The following is a 20,673-nucleotide window of genomic DNA, read 5'->3' on the forward strand; positions in this document are numbered from 1 at the left end:
GATGCAACTTGACCCAAAAAGTTACAAAGAGACGAGAGCCCATACAGCAATCAGCTCACTCTCTATTCTACAGAGGAATCACTTGAAAGAAGAGAGCGCAGTTCTTTTGGAGACAACATCTCGCTTCAGAGCTTGTTTTAAACGTTTGTAAAAATACAACTTCGCATTGATAGATGCACACATAATGACACCAAAACCACATTAAAATACTACAGAGCACGTTAAACGCTGCGAGAAAAACACACAGGCTAAATGTCAACAGTTGGAAGTAATTACATCTGTTTAGATTTTGTTGTTGTTTGTTTGCCTCAGAAGTATCATCATGCCAATCAAGCCCCCTAAATTAACCAAGATGAGGAGAGTGAATGAGAAAGCACAGAGAGGAAAGAGATGTAATTGTTGGGAGTTAATGTCATCACTACATGTGTTGCCTTTTCTTACTCTCGTAAGCGCGTTTTAACAATGTGCCATGTCTGCTTTGAATTGCTATAAGAGGCGGAGGGAGAGGATGAAGATGATGACGGTGATGATGGGGGGGGAAAGGAAGGAGGAGAGAGATTAGCAGAAAGAAAAGCAGAAATGTTATTTGAAGGGATTCAGTGAAAGGACGATATGCTAATATGGCCTGGGAGCAGCAGTAGATGTGTTCATCGCTTTGTAATGTCCCCGAGGGGAGGCTGAGAGTGAAGGAATGTAAACTGGGTGAAAAGTTTGAAAAAAACTGTCTTTGCACACGACGCCAAATGTCAGAGTCTTAAGTGGCATTTAAAGCAAAGTAAACCCCTGCCACTCATGACCCCACATCCCCTTTATTTTCTAAATGCGCACCCACAACCAGAGCTCAGAAGCAAGGAAAGAGTCCCCGAGGACTTCCTGGGTATCAGGTGTGAAGCCCTGTTAGCCCGCCTCACTTTCTATATATAGTCTATGGATAGATCTCACACATCCCGCAGATGGACAGAAATTACTACCGCGTTTATCCGACAGTCAATCACTCAGGAATCCCATAATTGCGAGCAGGAAGTCGAGCAACACACAAACCTCACTTAGCTCATTAGCAGCGAGAGAGAGAGATCAATGAGCTCGGGTGAATAAAGAACATGTTTGTCATACTAATAGAGACAACATGAGAGGAATACATCCAGAGTTACAGGGAGAGTGATTTACATTAGGAGCAGAGAGGAAGAGAACAATGGCAATATTAGTATTCAAAGTTGGATCATATAAGTATAACATCTAGTCATTTATTGAAAACAATATTTTTGGGGGAATTAGTCACGTCCATTGGATTACAAAAATGTGTGTAAGTGCGATTTCTAAAGTAGTCTGGGTTTATTACAGCTATTTCTTTTTTTGTTATCTTATTAAATATGTCCGATTATGTCCTACAGAGTACATATTTCAGTTTGCAAATACAAATCTTATTCTAGAGAGGGAAAGAGAAATGGTCACTTTTTCTTGAGCCATAAAGGCACTATTTATTTAGAGAAATCGAGAGACAAAACTCTCTTTTTATGCTTTGATATTCCCAGCAAGGAGAGAGGAGAGGAGATTCATATAGCCATGCTTCAGGCTTTGCACCTAAACAGTAGCTGCTATATGACTTCAGTAACATGGACATCTTATTTCTTTTATTTATAGTATCTGCCTGTATGAATCTTGCATTACATGTGCTTGCCCTTGAGGAACCATGCAGCCCAATGTGGATATTGTCTTATTGAACCTTTCTTTATCATCACAAATTACAAAATGCAAACTGGCAGAGCAAGCTAGTGAAGTTTAGCTTAGCAGTAGGAATAGAAATGTAAACTAGCCTGGCTCCAAGGCAACAATATATGCCTCTAAAAATAAACAATATGAAAAGAACACATACATATTGTTTTTTTAATCCACACAAAAGAAAGTGGAAATAAATGTTTCCCGACTTTGCAGACTGGCGGCTCCACTGTGCTAAGCTAAGCTAACCTGGCTACTGACAGAGGCCTTGTTTATGAGAGGTTTTAATCAAACTTGCACTTGCTTAAAAAGGAGATGAGGTTATGAGTGGGTGAAAACTAAATTAGACTCCAATGGAACTGCAACAAGGAGTAGTTCAAGGTCAAACAGGGTTAATAGTATAACTAAAAGATATAACCCAACAGGAAAAGGAAAAATACTCATGTTTTATTATTACCTTCTTTGGATAGGATGTTTTTATAATTGGGCTGGGGACATTTTCACAATTGGAAATAATAATAATCTCATTATTTTCCTATCTAGTGAGCATAACGAGTAAAAAGCAATCAAAAGGTATAAATAAAATAAGAAACGTGTAAAGGCAGTGTCGAGGAATGAAAGATAAATAACACAAACAGCAGCTATTAATGAAAGACTGAGAAATAATGGAGACGCCATTAATACACCGACGTTTGTCCTTCTGACACACACACACACACACACACACACACACACACACACACACACACACACACACACACACACACACACACACACACACACACACACACACACAANTGTCGACTGCACATCACAGCGCATTATTTTGACCCCTGTGGGAACTTCAGTCTCATGCTTTGACTGTTATGAAGACAGAGGAGCGGCATTTCGCCGACAACTGTAAACAGGCTTGTCTGTTTGAGCAACTGGCTCAGTGCAAAGAAGTAGACAGGGTTGGGAGAGAGTGTAAGAGAGAGAGAGAGAGAGTTCCAGGTTGTTGTATTGAAAATATTCAGGAGAATATTTCTCATTGTTACAATGATAATAAACAATCATTTGCATAAAGCATATTTGTCCACTCATATGTTGATAAGAGTATTAAAAACTTGAAAAATATTCCTCTAAGGTACATTTAGAACAGATACAAAATGTGCGATTAAATATTTGAATCGACTGAGAGCCCTAGTTTAAATACATACTTGTATTCAATTAAAAACATATTTTACTGTGAATTTTACCTTAACTTCTTATGTTATATTTATATATATATATATATATAAATATATCTTAAATTACATTTTTGATTATTTTATTGCACTTTGGCTTCTTATATAAATATTTGTATTTTATTTGTATTATTTATCTTGTACTTGCTTTTATTTTAAATTGGAGAAACTTCCACAAAATGCAAATATTGTTGATTCTGATATACTAGATATTACCTGAATGTTAACTAAGAGTTGCTTTTTAAAGAAGAGGATACAGAAAGTATGGAGGTGCAGATCCCGTGTTTGATTTTTAAAGATTAAATTCATAATAATACATTCTTACTCAAAAATGCACAACACACACCTGATCACCCCCACAACACAAACAGTGCATCTCTCTGTCACACACATACACACACCCCCCCCCCCCAGTGATTAGGAGTTGAATAGGGGGGCTGTCAGGTCATTTATCTTCTCTCCTCTCTGTGTCCCCCTCCCCATCCGTCACGCCCTAACCACTGTCCCGGACACATAAACAAGATCAACACACACGGCCCGAGAGTGAATTTACACAGACATTATATCAGCTACAGATTTACTCAAGCAGACAAAGCAGGCCCAAAACACACACACACACACACACACACACACACACACACACACACACACACACACACACACACACACACACACACAATAATGATGTGAAACACTCTAGGAAGGCCCACACACACATTTGTGTCTCGCTTCCCAAGGTCTGTGGCATGCGTTTCTGTCTTCACACACGCTCACACACACACATTCAGATTGTGAACACAACTGGCACTATGAATATTCCATGCATTAATGACGGTCATAAAAAGCACTTTCTATGACACCCCAGTCTATAAAAGCTCAAAAAAGATATCTTCATTGTGTTCAAATCAGCTTTTAACAAACAAATATCAGTAATGCTTTACAGAAATAATCACAGTTATTATTATTAAATTATAAAGCATTTAGTTATGACTTTTTGGGTCAAGAATAATTTCAGAATTGAAGGTCCTTCAATTAACTTTCTTTCATAGTGTTTTATATCTCTAATATATGTTATATATAATAATGCAATTCAAATCAGACCCATTAAACAAATTAATTAAACAACATTGCATGTGTGGTTTGATGACGTTTTTTCTCCCTTTATTTTAAATAAAACGTTCTGGTGTCATACAAAAGTGTTACCAGAAAAGTTAGCTTACACCCTTTCTATGCATTTGACTCACTAGGCTCAGTATCATAGGTCAAAACACCCAAACATGATATCAAGTTCTGACTATATCGACTTTCTTCTCACGCTGCTGCGTTTATCACCAGGAAGTCTGTTTTATTGCTCCTCTAACTCAGCGCCGGTCGTTATCGCTCTTGTTGCAATCAGCCTTACTGAAGATTGCAGCAGCAACACAGAGGTGAGTATTGATGCCCCAGGACGGGTGCTGCCTGCAAACACAACATCACCTTCCAACCACTCGCTGCAGGGCATCTGGACTGGATGTGATCAGCTGCACACATGGCCTGCAGATGTTGTTATCCAACATCAAAACACAGTTCATATAAAGTGATTTACACCCGAGAGTAAAGGCAGTCACCTTATATTTTCTAATTTGATCAAATCTGTCTTCAATGATACTTTCTTGATTTACTAGGTAATTCAGGAAGTAGGAGAAGAGAACAAGGTACTGCCTTTTAGAAGGTTGTTGGAATTGTGCACATTTTAACTTGAAGTTATTTGGTTATTATATCTTTATCTTATTGAAATGTTTTACTTTTACATTCTTAGGTTTAATTTAGGGCTGTCAAGTTAACGCGTTAATAACGCTAACGGATTTTTCTTTTAACGCCACTAATTATTTGAACGTGCGATTAATGCATGTGTATTTGTCCTCGGCCCGACCCGTAGTTTCAGAGCCCAAAGGCTTGACGTTGTTGTTGTTGTTAGTTGGATGGAGGGAGATTCTAGCGAGAGATATGGATACAAAAAAAAGGTGTTTTAAACCGCAAGCCAAGCATTGGCTTGCGGTTTAAAACACCTTTTTTTTGTATCCATATCTCTCGCTAGAATCTCCCTCCATCCAACTAACAACAACAACAACGTCAAGCCTTTGGNGTCCCCTCTCTCGGTCTCGACAGCTGCAGCGCTCTGTCTGCCTCCTCTGTCGCTGCTCCGTCAGGCTGCCGGCTGATTGAATTTTAAGTCATGTTAATCCCACAGAACAGGTACTGAATGAAGGAGGGCACACTGTAAAAAAAAAAAGAAGGGAGAGAGAAAAATAACACACAAAGCAGGGAGTATTTTTCGAAATCTCTCCTTCAGGGAGGTTTTCTCCCGTCCTAATCCTGCCTCCCCCAGTCACAGCACTTCATTTATCCATTTTTATCCTCATGCTTGTTTCCTTGATCTTTTGCCTCTGTGTCCTTATGTGGTGAAGAAGAGTGTGTGTGAGTCCCGACGAGGAGCAGAAGAGAGGAGTGTGATCCGGCAGCGGCATGCAACGGAGAGAGAGAGAGAGAGAGAGAGAGAGAGAGAGACACAGAGCGAGCAGAGAGAGAGGCATGAACATGAGGAGAGAGAAAGAGGGGGGAGAGGGTGAGGAGGAGAAGAAAGATGGAGTGTTAAAGGAGGAATTCTAACCAAGAGGAGGGGAAAAAAAGAGGTTAAAATCAAAGAGAGATGAGTAAAAATGATTATTGAAGGCAGTTGAAGGTCAACTAAACATACAATTGTACACATTTAAACTATTGAATTATGTTAATATATGATTAAGCTACAGAATTGAACTTGGTTAAATGTCCCTCCATTTCAATGAATATAGGGAACTGTATTCAAAGTCAGTCCTATATCTGGTGGCCGACAGACACAAACATTTCCTTTAGGGGAAACACTTTGCACTTTGAAACGATGCAAATATAAAAACCACAAAAGTGCCAAAACGCATGCAAATGAAGAAACATCTTCACCAACTTGACGAGACATGATCAGCTTTCACCAGAAATCCCTGCAAATGAAATATGCTGCAAGAAGCTCAAAAGATAACTGAAATCACTAAAAAGTGATGCACACAGCGGGTTGACGATCACATTGTTCAAATAAGCCAAACTTTTAGGCACATTCCCAACAAGAGTGACAGTAGGCCAACTTTATAATCCCCCAACGTCAACAAGAGCCCCGTGCCCAGCTGTGTGCATCACTTTTTAGTGTCCCCTGGTTTCCATTGTGTTTCAAACTTCTTGCAGAGTTTTTTATTCGCAGCTTTTTGCTTATGCAGCGCTTTTAGTTTCTGCACCTGTTTCGTCAAGCTGTTGACTAAATGCTGCACAGGTTTTGTCAAGTCGGTGAAGATGTTTTTCCTCATTTTCATGTGTTTGTGAACATTCGTTTGTCTTATATGTGCGATATTTCTGAAGCTGCAGCGAGTTTCTTCTAATGGGAATATTTTGAGCTTTTGCACTTTGTGGGCCACCGTACTCATGCTGCTGTTAATGCCCACTAACACTAACTGTGTATTATTATGTAGCCGAACACAGTCTGAATGAAATGCACTGTTTACACCTGTATATATTACATCATTCATCCCTGCCATTCTTTAAATTGCATACTTTGATACTTACATTGTGACAATTCTTCTTTACTTGAGTCACATTTTGAATACCAGCCGCAAAATGTATTTGAGACGACTAAAAGATCCATATCGGTGTCAGTTGTTGGCCAAATTTAGAAAATGTTCTCTGCTTTACCTTCCCCTTTCTGTCATGCAACTGAAGCCCATGTCTCTGCCTTTTCTAAGCCACCAGACTCCTTTTGAGAAAAACTGTAGTTTCACCTTGCAGAACATGGAAGTGGCTGATCTACTGCTGTGGGTATACACTATGGATAAGCCAAACTTCAAAACGATGTCTTTAAGTAAAGGATCAGAATATTTTCAGCACAGATGGAGGGTTAGGAGGGGGACCAAGAAGGAGGAAGAGGAGGAGATAAAAGTCTGCTTGTATGACGAGAGGAAGCGAAGGTGCCTCCAGCAACTCTGGGTCGGACCGGGAACAGAGTTCTGATGATTAAGAGAGCACATGAGTGGCAATGTGGGAGGAAAGGGGAGGTAGAGGAGAGAGCGGATCTCTGGGGCATGAGGGAGATAAGTGAGAAAGAGAGGGGTTACTGAGGGGAGGAGTGGATGGAGTGATAGCGCGGCGATAGGAACATGTGTAGCTGATAGGACTTCAAACGGTGGCCGAGCACTTCATCTCTCTGCTGAGCCAGTGGCTGCAGGACAACGGCATTTAATCGAAAAGCGGCTGTGGGTGCATATATATATATATATATATATATGTGTGTGTGTGTGTGTGTATATGTGTGTGTCTGTGTGTGTGCCATTACTCAGGCAGAACCTCTAACATTTTAGATATTGGATGTTGGAATTAAGTTGTTCCCAGCATTCACATACGGGTGTATTTTGTCAACACAGTCCCCTCCTGGAGATGAAACATCGGAGAGAGTGCAGGGAGGATATTTGGCTGGAGGAATTGGTTTTTCTTGTATCACAATTTCCACCCAGAAAGTCAATTTTGGTCCTTCATTCACTTCTTGATCTCCTGCACGTCCAATCCCTATTCATTTGAAGCGTTTGCCTTCCAGAGCACTTGTACGCATATCACTTTTTTATTTGAATGTTCTTTTCTCTCCCTCTTCACACTCTCACTCCATTTTATTCCTGCCGTTTGTGGGCCAGTCTATTTTTAACCTCCCGAACCAGACCTCCCTCAAAGCAAGGTCCAGCAAGGAGAAGTTTGATATATCATTTCACACAAACGTATCCCGTTTACTGCGCTGCGGCTTTACGGCTCGTTGCTTCTCAATTAATCAAACCTCTAGCGGTTTGGCACCCGGTCCACTCGTCGGGGAGAGTGACCTTGTTGAATGAAATAAACTAACGTGACCCGCCGCTGCGTGATGGATGGAGTGAGTTCACCAGCCAGGAGGAAATCTCATTACCCACTGGGGTGTTAGTTAACTAAGGCTTGTAGCAACCGCTTTCATTCGGGTTACCTGCGGTCATCAATATATTACAATCATGAATCGGGTGAAGGTGAAAGAGAACGTGCCCCCTCAGAGCATTCCCCATTGCAACAATTTGATTGTAACACAGGGGTGAATAGGGTCGAATAAATACATATGAATATAAAAGCTCCCCAGTTGATAACTTAGCTTGAGATAGCATACTGTATATTTGTATTAATGTTTTCTGAAATGTCTGCAAAAGCCGTAAAACAAATACATTTTCCCCATGTTTTCAATAAATGATATATAAACTAATTCCTCTGTAAAAACAAATGAATTAAACAGAATATAAATAGAAAGAAAACTGTAGAAAGAAAGAAAGAAAAAGGCCTAGTAATGTAAAGATTGTCAGACAATAACGCTAAATAATATTTAAATAAAATGAAATCATAAGGCTAATCATAACTATAAACCTCCCAGTTGATTGCTTGAACATTTAGACAAAAAATATTGTATACAAAGTTTTCTGAACCGATATGTTTAAATATGCAAATTAGGCTTTGTTTTATGCTAACTTTTGGTCCACTTAGAAGAAATCAGCATTCTCAAATACAATAAACTCCTAAATGTGTGTTTGGAAGTTATCGGTCCACTGGTCAGAAAGAAGAATGTTATGGAAGCTAAATAGCCTCTAAATGGCCGCTGCGTGTAAGACGATGCCTTTTGGTGTCCCTCTTAAAGTGAAGCGTTCAGTGAAAGGTCGGCTGATGAGCTCAGAGATTGGCAGGATCTCTTTCTCATTCTGAGTAACGCCGCACTACATCAGGAGGGCAGACCTGTTCTGGAACAAATTAGCCCTCAAAGTGAAAACAGTTGCAGGGGAGTCGGCCCGCTGACCCCGCGCTGAACAAATCCATCGACTTCCTTTTATTGCAAATTGGTTCACTGGTAAACTGGTGGTGCCAACAAACTGACAGAACTTTATTTGGGTACATTCAAAGTATGAATGTTGCTCTGTCAGGTGCACATGGCATTTAAACCACAGTCTATGGGCATTAATCACAACGTCTTCTGAAAGTAATTATATCTTTGCTTTGCAGTTCTGAAAAAGTTGTAGTTTAATGCAGAAGTGTGCACAATTATAAACACGAGACACACAGTGAACTTTGTATAAGATTATGGAGCTTTTATATTTAAAACAATGATATCAATAATGTAAAAATACATAAGAGAAACCCTATCATTTAGTCATCCTTGTCTTGCAGGAATAGTCCCTTCTTACTGGAAATGTTGCTTGTATATCTTAACTCTGAGTGAATTAATTGATAACTTATACAAACAAATTCTACCACTTACATAAAAATGGTCAAGCTGCCTTTTTATTTGTCAGAAATGTGCCTATTCTAAAACGAAATGTTACTCATAAAGTACACAACTGGCTGTGACACATTGGCTGGTGGTGTGTAGGATTACTGTACAGCAATATCTCACTTCTCTGTAGAAAAAAATACCTTTTTATAATTGATTTGAGGAATTTGTGAATCGATTCAGAATCCTAGAAGATGAGAATCTTGGAAGGATATTTCTTTTTGGGATGAAGCTTTAAGCATCCGAGTGTACCCCTCTCCTCCACCCAATGTTTATCTGGCGTGTTTGTCATCATGTGAGAACATGGTGTGTGTTTGTGTATGAATGAGTCACAATGAGTATGTGTGACACTGCTGCTAAATATAAGCAACACTGAAACGCTTACACACCTGTGCGCACAAACAAGTCGCACATGATCAGCAGTGTGTCCAATGCCTCTTCACACACACCCACCCACACACATGGACCATGCACTACTCGCTCTCGAATAAAACACTGAGTATGATTGAACATACACTCAGAGATTTGCGTGATTGCACACACAAACACACACTTATATTGCACAAATCAGGACATGGCCTGCCTTTTAAAAACACACACGTCCAACAAGGCTTAATGAAACACACACACACACACACACACACACACACACACCTGCTCAGCTGTGATGTTAGGGGTAAATGGTGTGGAGGTTTAGATCGAAGGGCAGATCCCCCTCTATTTGTCTCAATCTCTGGATAATCAGACAAGGACACACACACACACACACACACACACACACACACACACACACACACACACACACACACACACACACACACACACACACACACACACCCTCTAATGTTTCTGTTGAAGCCATTAGCATGTCAATGTGCTTGTATTTCTTTAAGTGTAAAACCTTTACAAATACACTCAGATGTAAAGACGCAGGGCTGAAAAGACTTCAGGGCGTTGGTTAGAGAAAATAATCAAACATGTTTCCAATGCAAAGTTGCTTTAATGTGCAGTGGAAATAGGAAACAAAGCGGCAACCAATAAACCTGTCCTTGTGTTTGTGTGGGGGGGCGATAGGAATCTGTCTGTACAGAAATGTAATGGGCTATGCAGAAAAAGGATGGAAAAACAAAGCTGGGAGGCGCAAATGAGAAGATTGCATATTAGATTGAGTTTGTTGATTGTTTCACATAATACAAGCTGCCGTTTCTTGGCATTCGTTCTGTTGGGGATGCTGGGATGTGTGTCTGTGTGCATGAGGAAGAAGACAATAAAGCTATTCATGAATATCATTCTAAGATTAAAGCTAATAATCAGTGTAAAGAACCAGTCCTATGAAGAGTATGACTTGCATAATGTTCCTTTCATTCCTGGGTTCTCTGCTACCGTGCACCTTTACAGGAAACATGGGAGAATTCAGCCATACACGTTTGCCTTGGTTAAACGTGTTTTTCTAAATAAAAGCCTCAGAAAGTCGCTGGATCCGAACATTAAGCTCATGATATTGCCATTTCTTTTTTTGTAAAAGCCCAGTTAGTCACTATATCTGTACAGAAAGCTCAGAATGAGGCTTGTTTTTCAAAAAAGATATTGCTATTAATACCTACTTAGCGCCAGAAATGCTAGCGTCGGGTCGCACACCAATTGCCCTTCATACAGTCAAAATGTCTCTATAGGTCATTTTTGTTTTGTAAGCTTGCAACTGGCAATGGCTTATCTAGCATGATGGTATGGTTGTGAAACATACAGTAGTATCTAGAGGGATTTCTGTTTAAATGTTAAAGGAAGCTCCAGGGTCTGGTTTGCATCCAAAAACTGCAAACTTTGCATCCAAGCTTTTGTTGAGTGTTTAAGTGAGTGTTTGGCTGCTATGAATTGATGAGATTGCTAATGTACTGGAGTTGTCTTGGTTTGCTTTTGAACTCCTCTACACTCTGATGATAAACCCTCAGTAAAGCTCAGTATATTCAAGGTCAGACATTTTAGGGGGCATCCAAATAACACCTTTTTGAGCGTAAAGGATATGCTGCCGATGAGAATAATTGCATTAACAGAATCCGAGCATGTTGTTTACATGCACCTCAGACACATTACCACTTTAATCGCATTATGGTTGGAAGTAATCTGTGTTGGTAAACATAGCTGATAAACCTTCCTCTCAGCAGGACATGTTGACGTGTTAAATGCAGGTGTAACTAATAACGTTAATAAATGACTACATTTAGTTGTGGTGTGCCAATGCCAGAGCCCTGGTGTTTATCACACTGGCTCCTCTACACGTCGTACTGGCAAAACACACTGAAACGGAAATGCTATTTCAGCACCACGGTCAGCGCACACCAGCTGTACACACACCGCCTCCCGATAAGAACACACACTGATCAAAGAGCGTTGAAAAATGAAATGTGAAAACCTATAATCACTGACTAGAAAATCACAGGCAGCCATGACACGGCTATAAAACATTCAAATAAATAATGCATGAAGTTCTGCGCCAAGACAATCTCGACAGTTCTAGCACATTCTGTAAATAAGAGGCTGTGTTTGTCGTTTCAGTGATCCCCTAGTCCCTGGAAGAAGAGAGTATGGATGTTTTAGGTTTAAAGGCATCATGCTGAGCCATAGATTGAATGGAGGATCAGATATGGGCTTTTTGGTTGAGTCAACATGTCTATATTGGTTAGCTTTTTAAATGGAGTCCAGCTATCTTTGTTCAATATCTATTAGTGCGCCGTGGATGAATCACCTTTGCGCAGTAGTCACCGAGACGCATTAGATGAGAGGCATTACTTAGATGATGATGGTAAATGGAAGCTGGTTGAATTGAGTGTGATAGAGACACGCTGCTTTACTTTGATGTGCAGCATGTGACTCACTGAATCCTGTTTAACGTGCCCTTTTAGCTTAGCGACACCTAAATAACCCACTAGGTAGCTGGGGAAAGGGAGGAAGGTGATTATTTTAATGCAAAAGGAACATTATATACACACAAGGGAATGAGCTGGACCCATGACCTTGAAAACTTTTTTAAATTGGAAAGTGACATTTGTATTTACTCCGCCGTGGGGGTCATGTTTTCGACTCTTTAGATGTGAGGAGGATTACAGAAAAACTACCAGACTGATGTTCAAGAAATCTAGTTGAAGGTTGTGCAGACACATGTAGTATTTTTCTCTTACTGAAATTGCCTTGGTGGAGGTCTTCCAGTTGAATATATAAAATAATTCACTTAATAGAATTTGGCACGGTAAAACATGGGCTATTGTGTCAGTGGAAATTATTAGAAATGAGCTTTATGGTTGACATAATTAAAAATAAATGGCCGTTAAATTGTGTCACTATATTTGACATGTTTACCTCCTTGTTAAAGCTTCAAGACTGCTTGCCAAGAATATACCAGGACAAATATACAACCTGATTTCCAACCAGTTTTAGCCATCATCTTGATTCATAGACATCTGTTTTGTTATTATAACACCTCTATCTGCTCCTCAGCATTTACTACTGAGAGTTTTGAAACTCTGAGGAACATTTTGTAACATAAGCAGCCAGAAACCTGACACGGAAATGTGTTTGAAGTGATGTAACATTATTCTTGAGTGCACAGCCAGTACTTGCTAATTACTTGCAGAAAAAGTGTCGTTCAGAGTGCAGACACTTTCTATGGGACTTGAAATCCAAGGTCACACCATGAGAGCTCTTCTTTTGTGCTACCGTTAGCTTCGTTTTCTGTTCATTATACTCTGTAATGCTGCACTACTTTTTCTGCACTGCACCTTGAGTATTTATGTACTCTGGGTCCGCTGTTTTCTTTACGCCTTAATTGATGCGTGTTTTTATTCCGCTGCTCTTCTGACTTAAACAGTTTCCTCATACATTAAACCAGAGGCTACTGCAAAGTGCTCTTTACAAAACACCTCAGCTCTTAATCTCTTTAAACTATGACTGCGCATACAAGTTGAATTCCAACCTTTACAACTCATATAGTGTACTCAGATTTTAGTTGTATGGTAATGGCTCGTCTTAGTTTGAAATGTACCAAGTGTTTCTGTAAGAGTCAAGGTAGAAGTCATTAAGTGTAAGAGTCTGATAACACAAAGTACATTATGTATCTGAAGTGAGATTAGCAACTGTCCTTTATGTTTCATATCTTTTGTTTATCTTGTTACACAATTGGTCATGATTTTAGGTAATGACAGCCAACATAAGTCTTTAGAAGTGGAATAACCATGCTTGCATTTTGCTGCAAGTATCTGAGTAGAGTAGTAATGAGTGGTCTCCCAGTGAGACTACAAAGTCCGAGTGTAAATTATTTCCAAATCATGCTTAGAGTTTGTTCATAACAGACACTTTAGTTGGCTTGTTAGCATTCATAGCACATGAAGGAAACCCTCCACTGAGCTGCTGGTAGAGGAGATATTAAACCACTGGACACAAAATCCTATCTTGTAAGTTTAAGACAGTTTCTCCCATCAAAGCCCACTGCCTGACACGTATCTGTGGTCAGTAATTAGGAAAGAGTGGACTAAATGATTAAGCATGTACATCTAAATTAAATATATATTGTATCACTCTGTCAATAGGTTTGATCGTGAAAAGTGTGCTTTTAGAATCTGTTTTGCGGATCATCCGATGGTGGAATATCGCTTTATATTATAATTTAGACCCAAAGGCTATGGTTCTGCCGGCGGTGCGTGTCCACAGTGTGATGTGATGATGGAGGGGGGGGTGTTGCGAGTAGTTATTGGGTTTATTGAGCTGGGAACTATGAATTCCCAGTGTTTTCCTAAAGCTGTAACGTGCTGAAGACCTCCTGCTGCTTTATGCCGTCTCCAATATCTCTGAGAAGCCCCGGTTCAGTGGTCTATGCGTTTCAGGGGGGGGCGGGGGACTTATTATCCTGTTCATTACAGGAATAACAGCAATGGAGGAGTTCTGCATTGTAGAAATAAGGTGTCTATACAGATCTAAGGAAAGGTGCCTCTGAGTTTAGGTGTTTATGTTTGTGTCGTACACACAAAGTGCCAGAAAGGAGCAGTGGTTGAAAATGTAACTTTATTCCAAAATCATTGGAATTAAGTTTGTTATCGCTTGGTCTAAAATAAATGATTCTGCAATCTTTACAAAGTTAAGCAAATCAAATCTGCTCCTCTTCTGAGCCGAAACTCAAGTTTTCATAGATATCTGACCAAAATAATAAAACATAAATGGAGCTATTTCTTATTAAATCTCTTATGTCCTCATAGAGGGATTTTAGAATGGATAGGGAACCTCAATTGAACCTAGAAAAATGAATCTATTTACGGGACCGTTCGCTCTCAGAATTGATTAAAAAAATAACATGAATTTAGATTTAATTTGTTTACTCTTTTTGCACCATAGTATACTTGTGATGATGATTGTCATGAATTCAAGTATATCTAAGGCAGAAGACCACCTGCTGACAGACCGAGGCGCCACACTGTGGGTTTGGATTACATCACGAGGCGTTTAATGCGTCAGCGGTTGACTGCTTAAGGATTCCCAAAATACCACTAAGTAGCTATCTGTTTTAATAAGCCTGCGTCTCAGGGTCCCTGAAAGATCCTGCTTTTAGCTCCTTTAGCTCCACGTGATAGCAGCTGAGTCACTATCTAAAGGTGACACCACACATATTATTTCTGATTCCCGCTGAATTATCCCCCCCCCAGTGGAAACTGTTACCTTGCAAAGTTGTAGGGTTATTCTATCAATTATGTTTCGTATTCAATGAGAAATGTACCTTGTTGATCTAACATCTTCTTTCAATCAAAATGTGTTTTTATTGCCAAAATTCTCAATGTACACATGTATCTCAGGGGGCATTACAGTGTGTACAGCATGTGATGCCCTCCACCTCACAGTCACATAATAAAATCACCAAAGAAAGACACAATGACGGGGAAAGGGTTATAAACCTCGGGGAGCGCAACAGGAGAGGATCCAGAACAGATACATTTCCATTGTCCTGTCCTTCATAGGGTGTTAAACATGGTGACATGGGGGTGAATTGAATGAGGTGCCTTTGGTGTTTGGGAGCAGCTGACAGAAAATATTTACTGTTCATCTGCAGATGTAGTTCTCTTCCTCTGCTAGACTTCCTGACCACAGTGCTATAGCTGTTTCATGTGTCCGGTCACCTTCTATGTTTAGGATGTGGGGTAATTCAGCACCATAGACAGCGTCCTATTCAACTCACTGAGGCAACTGAAGCGCATCCAGACTTTCTTCACACTCACTTAATGTAATGTCTGTTTGTCATGTCTAAAGCTCCATCTTCTTGTTCCTTCAGATATGTTTTTCTGAAGTCGTTCTAAAATACATGAGGAACATTAACCTGGACAGTGTCATATGAAAGCTCAGATAAACCGATAGACACGCGCACTACTCACCCTAGAAAGAGATAACTGCGATCAATTTATTTCTCCCCATTTGGGCACATTTCTTTTTACCCTCTGAGCTCTACCAGAAATGTGTCTGGCCACAGCCTTGCTGATGAACTCTGAGGTGAACATTTCTCTCCCGGGAGCGCTGATAGGAGTCATTACATGAAAGATCACCAATGAGATTTTTATTTCAGTGAGGGAAAAGCCCCTTTGGCAAATGTCAAACACTGATTCCAGATTTGTAGGTGCATGAAATAGTCATGGACAAATCTGTTATCTGTGTAATGGGGCTGGGTGTGTGAGGGAGATGAGATGAGTTCAGGACGCTGCTGCTTTTCCTTCGGCATTACATTTTTTTCCAGTTATTTCATGGTTTTAAGTGGCCACTAGAATTGGATGAAGACGGTTGTCATGGTGAGAAGTCGTTTGTTACTTTAAGCAAGCAAAAGAAAGGAAACTGAGAAACTGAGCTCAGAATTAAAGAATGACCTTGGTGTTAAAGCGAGAGGCAGGGAGGTAAGACGTGTCACACGCAGATATAAATGCAAAGACGAGTGGAAACCAACACGTTCACACACTGAGACCCGCATGCTAAACTTCTAATGAACCAATCAGTGGACTCATTAACGGCTAGCTGAGACCCAAACATCTCAGCGGACTGACACCGAGGGGCCCATTCACAAAAGGATTAAGCTGCGTTTGAGACCAATAAACATGAACAAATAGGACAAAAAGAAACTGGAATTCTTAAGCCCCTGCAAAGAGAGGAATGCAGCCCCAACTGTGCCCCCAAACAAAAAGCATCCTGTGTTATTTGCACTCAGTACAATTCATTTTATGCATACATTTGGCTCAACATTTTCCCCAGCAATCCAATGAACTTGAATCAGCCAGCCTAGATTCCTGAGTCACGATCTGTAGCTCCCCTTCTGATTTTTTTTTTTTTTTTCCTCTGCAGTTGTTGACTGAAAAAAGCAATGCACATTGTTTATTGATATCAGATTAATGCTAAGTTGTTCTCAGCTGCAGAACTTGATGGGCTTCTCTGCACTGTGATATTATTAGCACAATATCTTTTGTGAGTCTGACCTTGAGACTCTGCAATTGATGTCCAGTCAATCCATGAATTTCCCCCTATGATAGTGTTTAACATTGAAATCCCTTACCTAAAGTTTGGAGGAATGCTTCTGCGCCTCCACAGCCAGGATTTGTACCTCGCTTTCTGGAAATCATCATGTCCGTTGTTTACTCGCCATTTATCTGCATACAAAGGCCACATGTATACTTTGCTATATGCATAATATTGTAATTAGATTGTTTTGCATTTCCAATTGCACTCTGCTGCAGAACCCTGTGGACTTGTTTGGTCCTATCAGTGGCTGTGATACTTTCATCTGTGGCTTTTCCACACATCAATTAACATGAGCTTCAGTATCTTCTGATAGTTGCTCACGTTTAAATCACTTACCTAAAGTTTTGAAAAATGAACCTGTACCTCGTTAGGTTGAAGCTGTTAGCTTACATGTATCTATATATTTTTCTACCATTGTTTTGCACACTAAGGAAACATGCCATATGGATAGTTGCAAATTGCATTTGAAAGATGGGCACATTTGCACTCAGCTACAGAACTGTATGGGCTTGTCTGCACTGTGATATTATTTTGTGAGTCTGACCTTGAGACGGTGCAAGTATTTCACACATCATAGAGCTATTAGCATCCTGCTATCCTGACTTTCTTTTTGGGTGCCCACATTTATATTTTCCTCCCTCTACACGTGTGTCACTGTGTGTTGCTTTTGTATCCTTAGGCTCCTTAGTCTACCATTATAAACATTAGCTTGATTCTGTTTGTGTTTACGTGCTGCCTTAGGGCTTCTGAAAAAAGGTGTGTGTGTGTGTGTGTGTGTGTGTGTGTGTGTGTGTGTGTGTGTGTGTGTGTGTGTGTGTGTGTGTGTGTGGAAGAGAGAGTGAGAGGGATGCAGAGGCTGTGTGGAGAGTATCACTGCATGACTACTTAGTGGATGTGTGCGTGTGCGTGTGCGTGTGTGTGTGTGTGTGTGTGTGTGTGTATGTGCTGCATGATTGTGTGTTTGCATGGTGCTCCTGATGGTGTGTGTGAGACCAAGAAAAGGAAGAAAAAAGAGCCAAAGGCGCCTGCTGAGAAGCGCTAAGAGGGTCTCAGAACTATTGATTGTATTTGACAGACAGGTGAGAGAGGCAGGTGGGGGGGAGAGAGGCAGGTGGGGGTGAGAGAGACCAAATTAGAGGTGGCATAGTGGGGAAGGAGATTTAAAAAAGCCATAAGAGAGGAGTGCATGTTGGACAGCAGCAGTCAGGAAAGGGGGGATGGATGTGAGGTCAGAAGAGGAGGACATGAAAGTGATAATGGACTCAATGTGTGTGAGATCCATGCGAGTGCACATTAATGGGACACATGTACAGTGCAGTCGGTTCACCCTGTCACATGCGTCTCCTCTTTCCGCAGGTTTTCTAGGCATCCCTCCTTCTCTGCACCTCCCTCCAAGGTCATTGATGAACAACTAATTCAATGTGGGAGAGCGAAACACGCGGCGTAGAGCGTGGAGAGCCTCAGCGACACACCCTGGAAACCACTCGGGGAAGAAGTGAGTGATGAGAGGAAGAGGAGGGAGAGCACCGAGTGTGTGAAAGACGAGAGAAGAAGACGGGGCTGCATGAGTGAGGGGGGAAGAGAGGGAGCGAGAAGAGGAGGAGGAAGGTGGTGAGGAGAGGAGGTGAAGATCGCCGCCCAATTCCAGGATGCCTTTTGGGTCGATTGACAGCTCCACAGAGAAATGCATCTATGATGGAATCACATCCATAAATAGGATTTAAAGGCGGATCTTTTGCCTGAAGTCTGGATGTTGGAATACCTCAGCCGGGTTCAGCGAGTCATTCGGGATTCTCCAGCTCTTTCTTCACCAACAGAAGCCCTAAGAGGATATTGTGGGATTTCTGCAACCCTCCTTTTTTAAACCTGACACTGACCCACATTCGCCTCCTTTTGATGTGTGTGGAGGCGTGTGTGTATGAAGGGGAGTAGGACAGGTTCAGCACAATCACACAACTCTACCTACCCCCCCCCCTCAACACACACTTCAATCCTCCTCCCGCTGGCCTAACACAAGGAGAAACACCTGGGGCGAGATCTGTGCTAAACACAACACACACAAACCTGGATAACATGTGGAGCTGATTCGAATTACCGAGCCGCACAGACGGAAAAGGTAACATCCATGTTCACACACACACACACACAGTAGAGGTGAATCAATGTTTGCATGGTTAGCCCTCTTGTGCTGAATCATTGAGCACATCAATGCGGTGAACACCAGCACTCACTGGAGTGGGAACTCGTTGTTCACACACACACACACACACACACACACACACACACACACACACACACACACACACACACACACAGGCCTATAAATAATGAACAGATGAGCATCCATAACAAAAACACAAGAGGCACATGTGCACATGAGTACATATGGACACACACTCAAATCTCCAACGTGGCACACAATTGTATGTTTTTTCCCCTATGCTTCTATTTTAATCCATAACAAAAACACAAGAGACATTGTGGCACAGAGTACATATGGACACACACTCAAGCACACACTCCAAACGTGCCACACAAGTGTATGTTTTTTCCCCTAGCTTCTATTTTTAATCCTGGACCCCCCCCTTTTTTTCCTTTGCTCTACATACTGATAGTCCTGCTCTCTCTGTACGTGTGTGTTTCTGTGTGTGAATGTCAGCCAGCTGTCCTGTATCAGATTACTCGCTAGTTGCGTTTGAGCTTGGCTTTCATCTGTCACCTTTATGTAAGCTCACCTGTGTGTGCATCATGGTGAGAGTGTGTGGATGCAGAGCTGAGAGTGTGTGTTTGTTTTTTATTTACGTAAACTTGTCTGAGCACACATACACAGATTTGGCTAAGAGTGATAGACTTCTTCAAAAGACAAGGAAAAAGAGAGAGAATAAAGGAAAAACAGGGGGAATTCAAGTGAAATGATGAAGGGTTTATGTTGGGGAGTCACATCAGAGGATGGTATGATAGAAAAGATTGAGACAAAGGAGAATGACTTTGAGAAGACACTAACTGACTGAAGGATTCATTGATTAACTGATAAGTGAGATACAAAAGTCACTGTCTTGAGTGAAGAATGAGGAGACAATACAAATAATTAGAAGGCGGCACAATCAGACCAAATGCTAAATTATCTGCATGGAGATAAAAATAGAAAGCTATGTGAGGAAGAAATTATTAGAAATGACGATGGACGTCATTGTGTAGCTTTTATACTGTTGTACCATAATTAGTCTACCATGAGCACAACAAGTCTGTAAGAGATCACCAACACGTTCAACAACAAGTAATGAGCTTTTTACAGGTATTACAACAAGGGGGATGTGTTGTACCATGGGCTTCTCCGTGCAGAGACGAGCCAATTACGAGGCTAACTTTAGGGGAAAGTGAAATTCTACCTTGGGGGAACGTTGGTTACCCTGGAAACAAAAGGTATCCGGCACAAAAACAAAACAACCGCATGTGAAACTATTTTTATGAACAATAAGTGTTTTTGAATAAGTGAGACAGGACTCATTAGTTCCTCTGTTGACAGTTTACAGCAGTTTTGACTCCGGCTTTGAACAAGGGCAGCTCTATTTCTTCAAAGACGATAACTGGATCCTTTTCAAAAGTGTAACAAAGAGGCTTTTTGATATCCATTAAGCAAATCATTATAATTCCATAATTGGATTTGCTCACCAGCTAGTGATAGTGAGGAGAATATAGAGCAGGTAAGTGTCATGCGGTTCAAACGGGGAAACAGAGGCGGAGTGAAACGAACATTATCTAAATGATCTTGTTAATCGTGTGTCTGTCACTCGGAGGCTGCAGTGAGGGAGAGGCAGG

The 20,673-nt window shown here is 40.9% G+C and overlaps 2 protein-coding genes across 2 annotated transcripts in view; one reads left to right on the forward strand and one right to left on the reverse strand.

Annotated features, from left to right (window-relative positions):
- LOC104960528 (pyruvate carboxylase, mitochondrial) overlaps positions 1 to 20,673 on the reverse strand; it is a 251,396-nt gene that overhangs the window by 31,745 nt on the left and 198,978 nt on the right. The window lies entirely within an intron of this gene.
- Positions 18,215 to 20,673, forward strand: part of LOC104960521 (leucine-rich repeat and fibronectin type-III domain-containing protein 4-like) — a 35,351-nt gene continuing 32,892 nt past the window's right edge. The window contains exon 1 of the mRNA XM_010788602.1: positions 18,215 to 18,970. The gene's annotated coding sequence lies outside the window, so the exon portion shown is untranslated. The remainder of the gene's footprint in view (positions 18,971 to 20,673) is intronic.

The sequence above is a fragment of the Notothenia coriiceps genome, unplaced genomic scaffold (genome assembly GCF_000735185.1).
Source record: "Notothenia coriiceps isolate Sejong01 unplaced genomic scaffold, NC01 NC01_scaffold00031885, whole genome shotgun sequence".
Classification (NCBI taxonomy): Eukaryota; Metazoa; Chordata; class Actinopteri; order Perciformes; family Nototheniidae; genus Notothenia; species Notothenia coriiceps.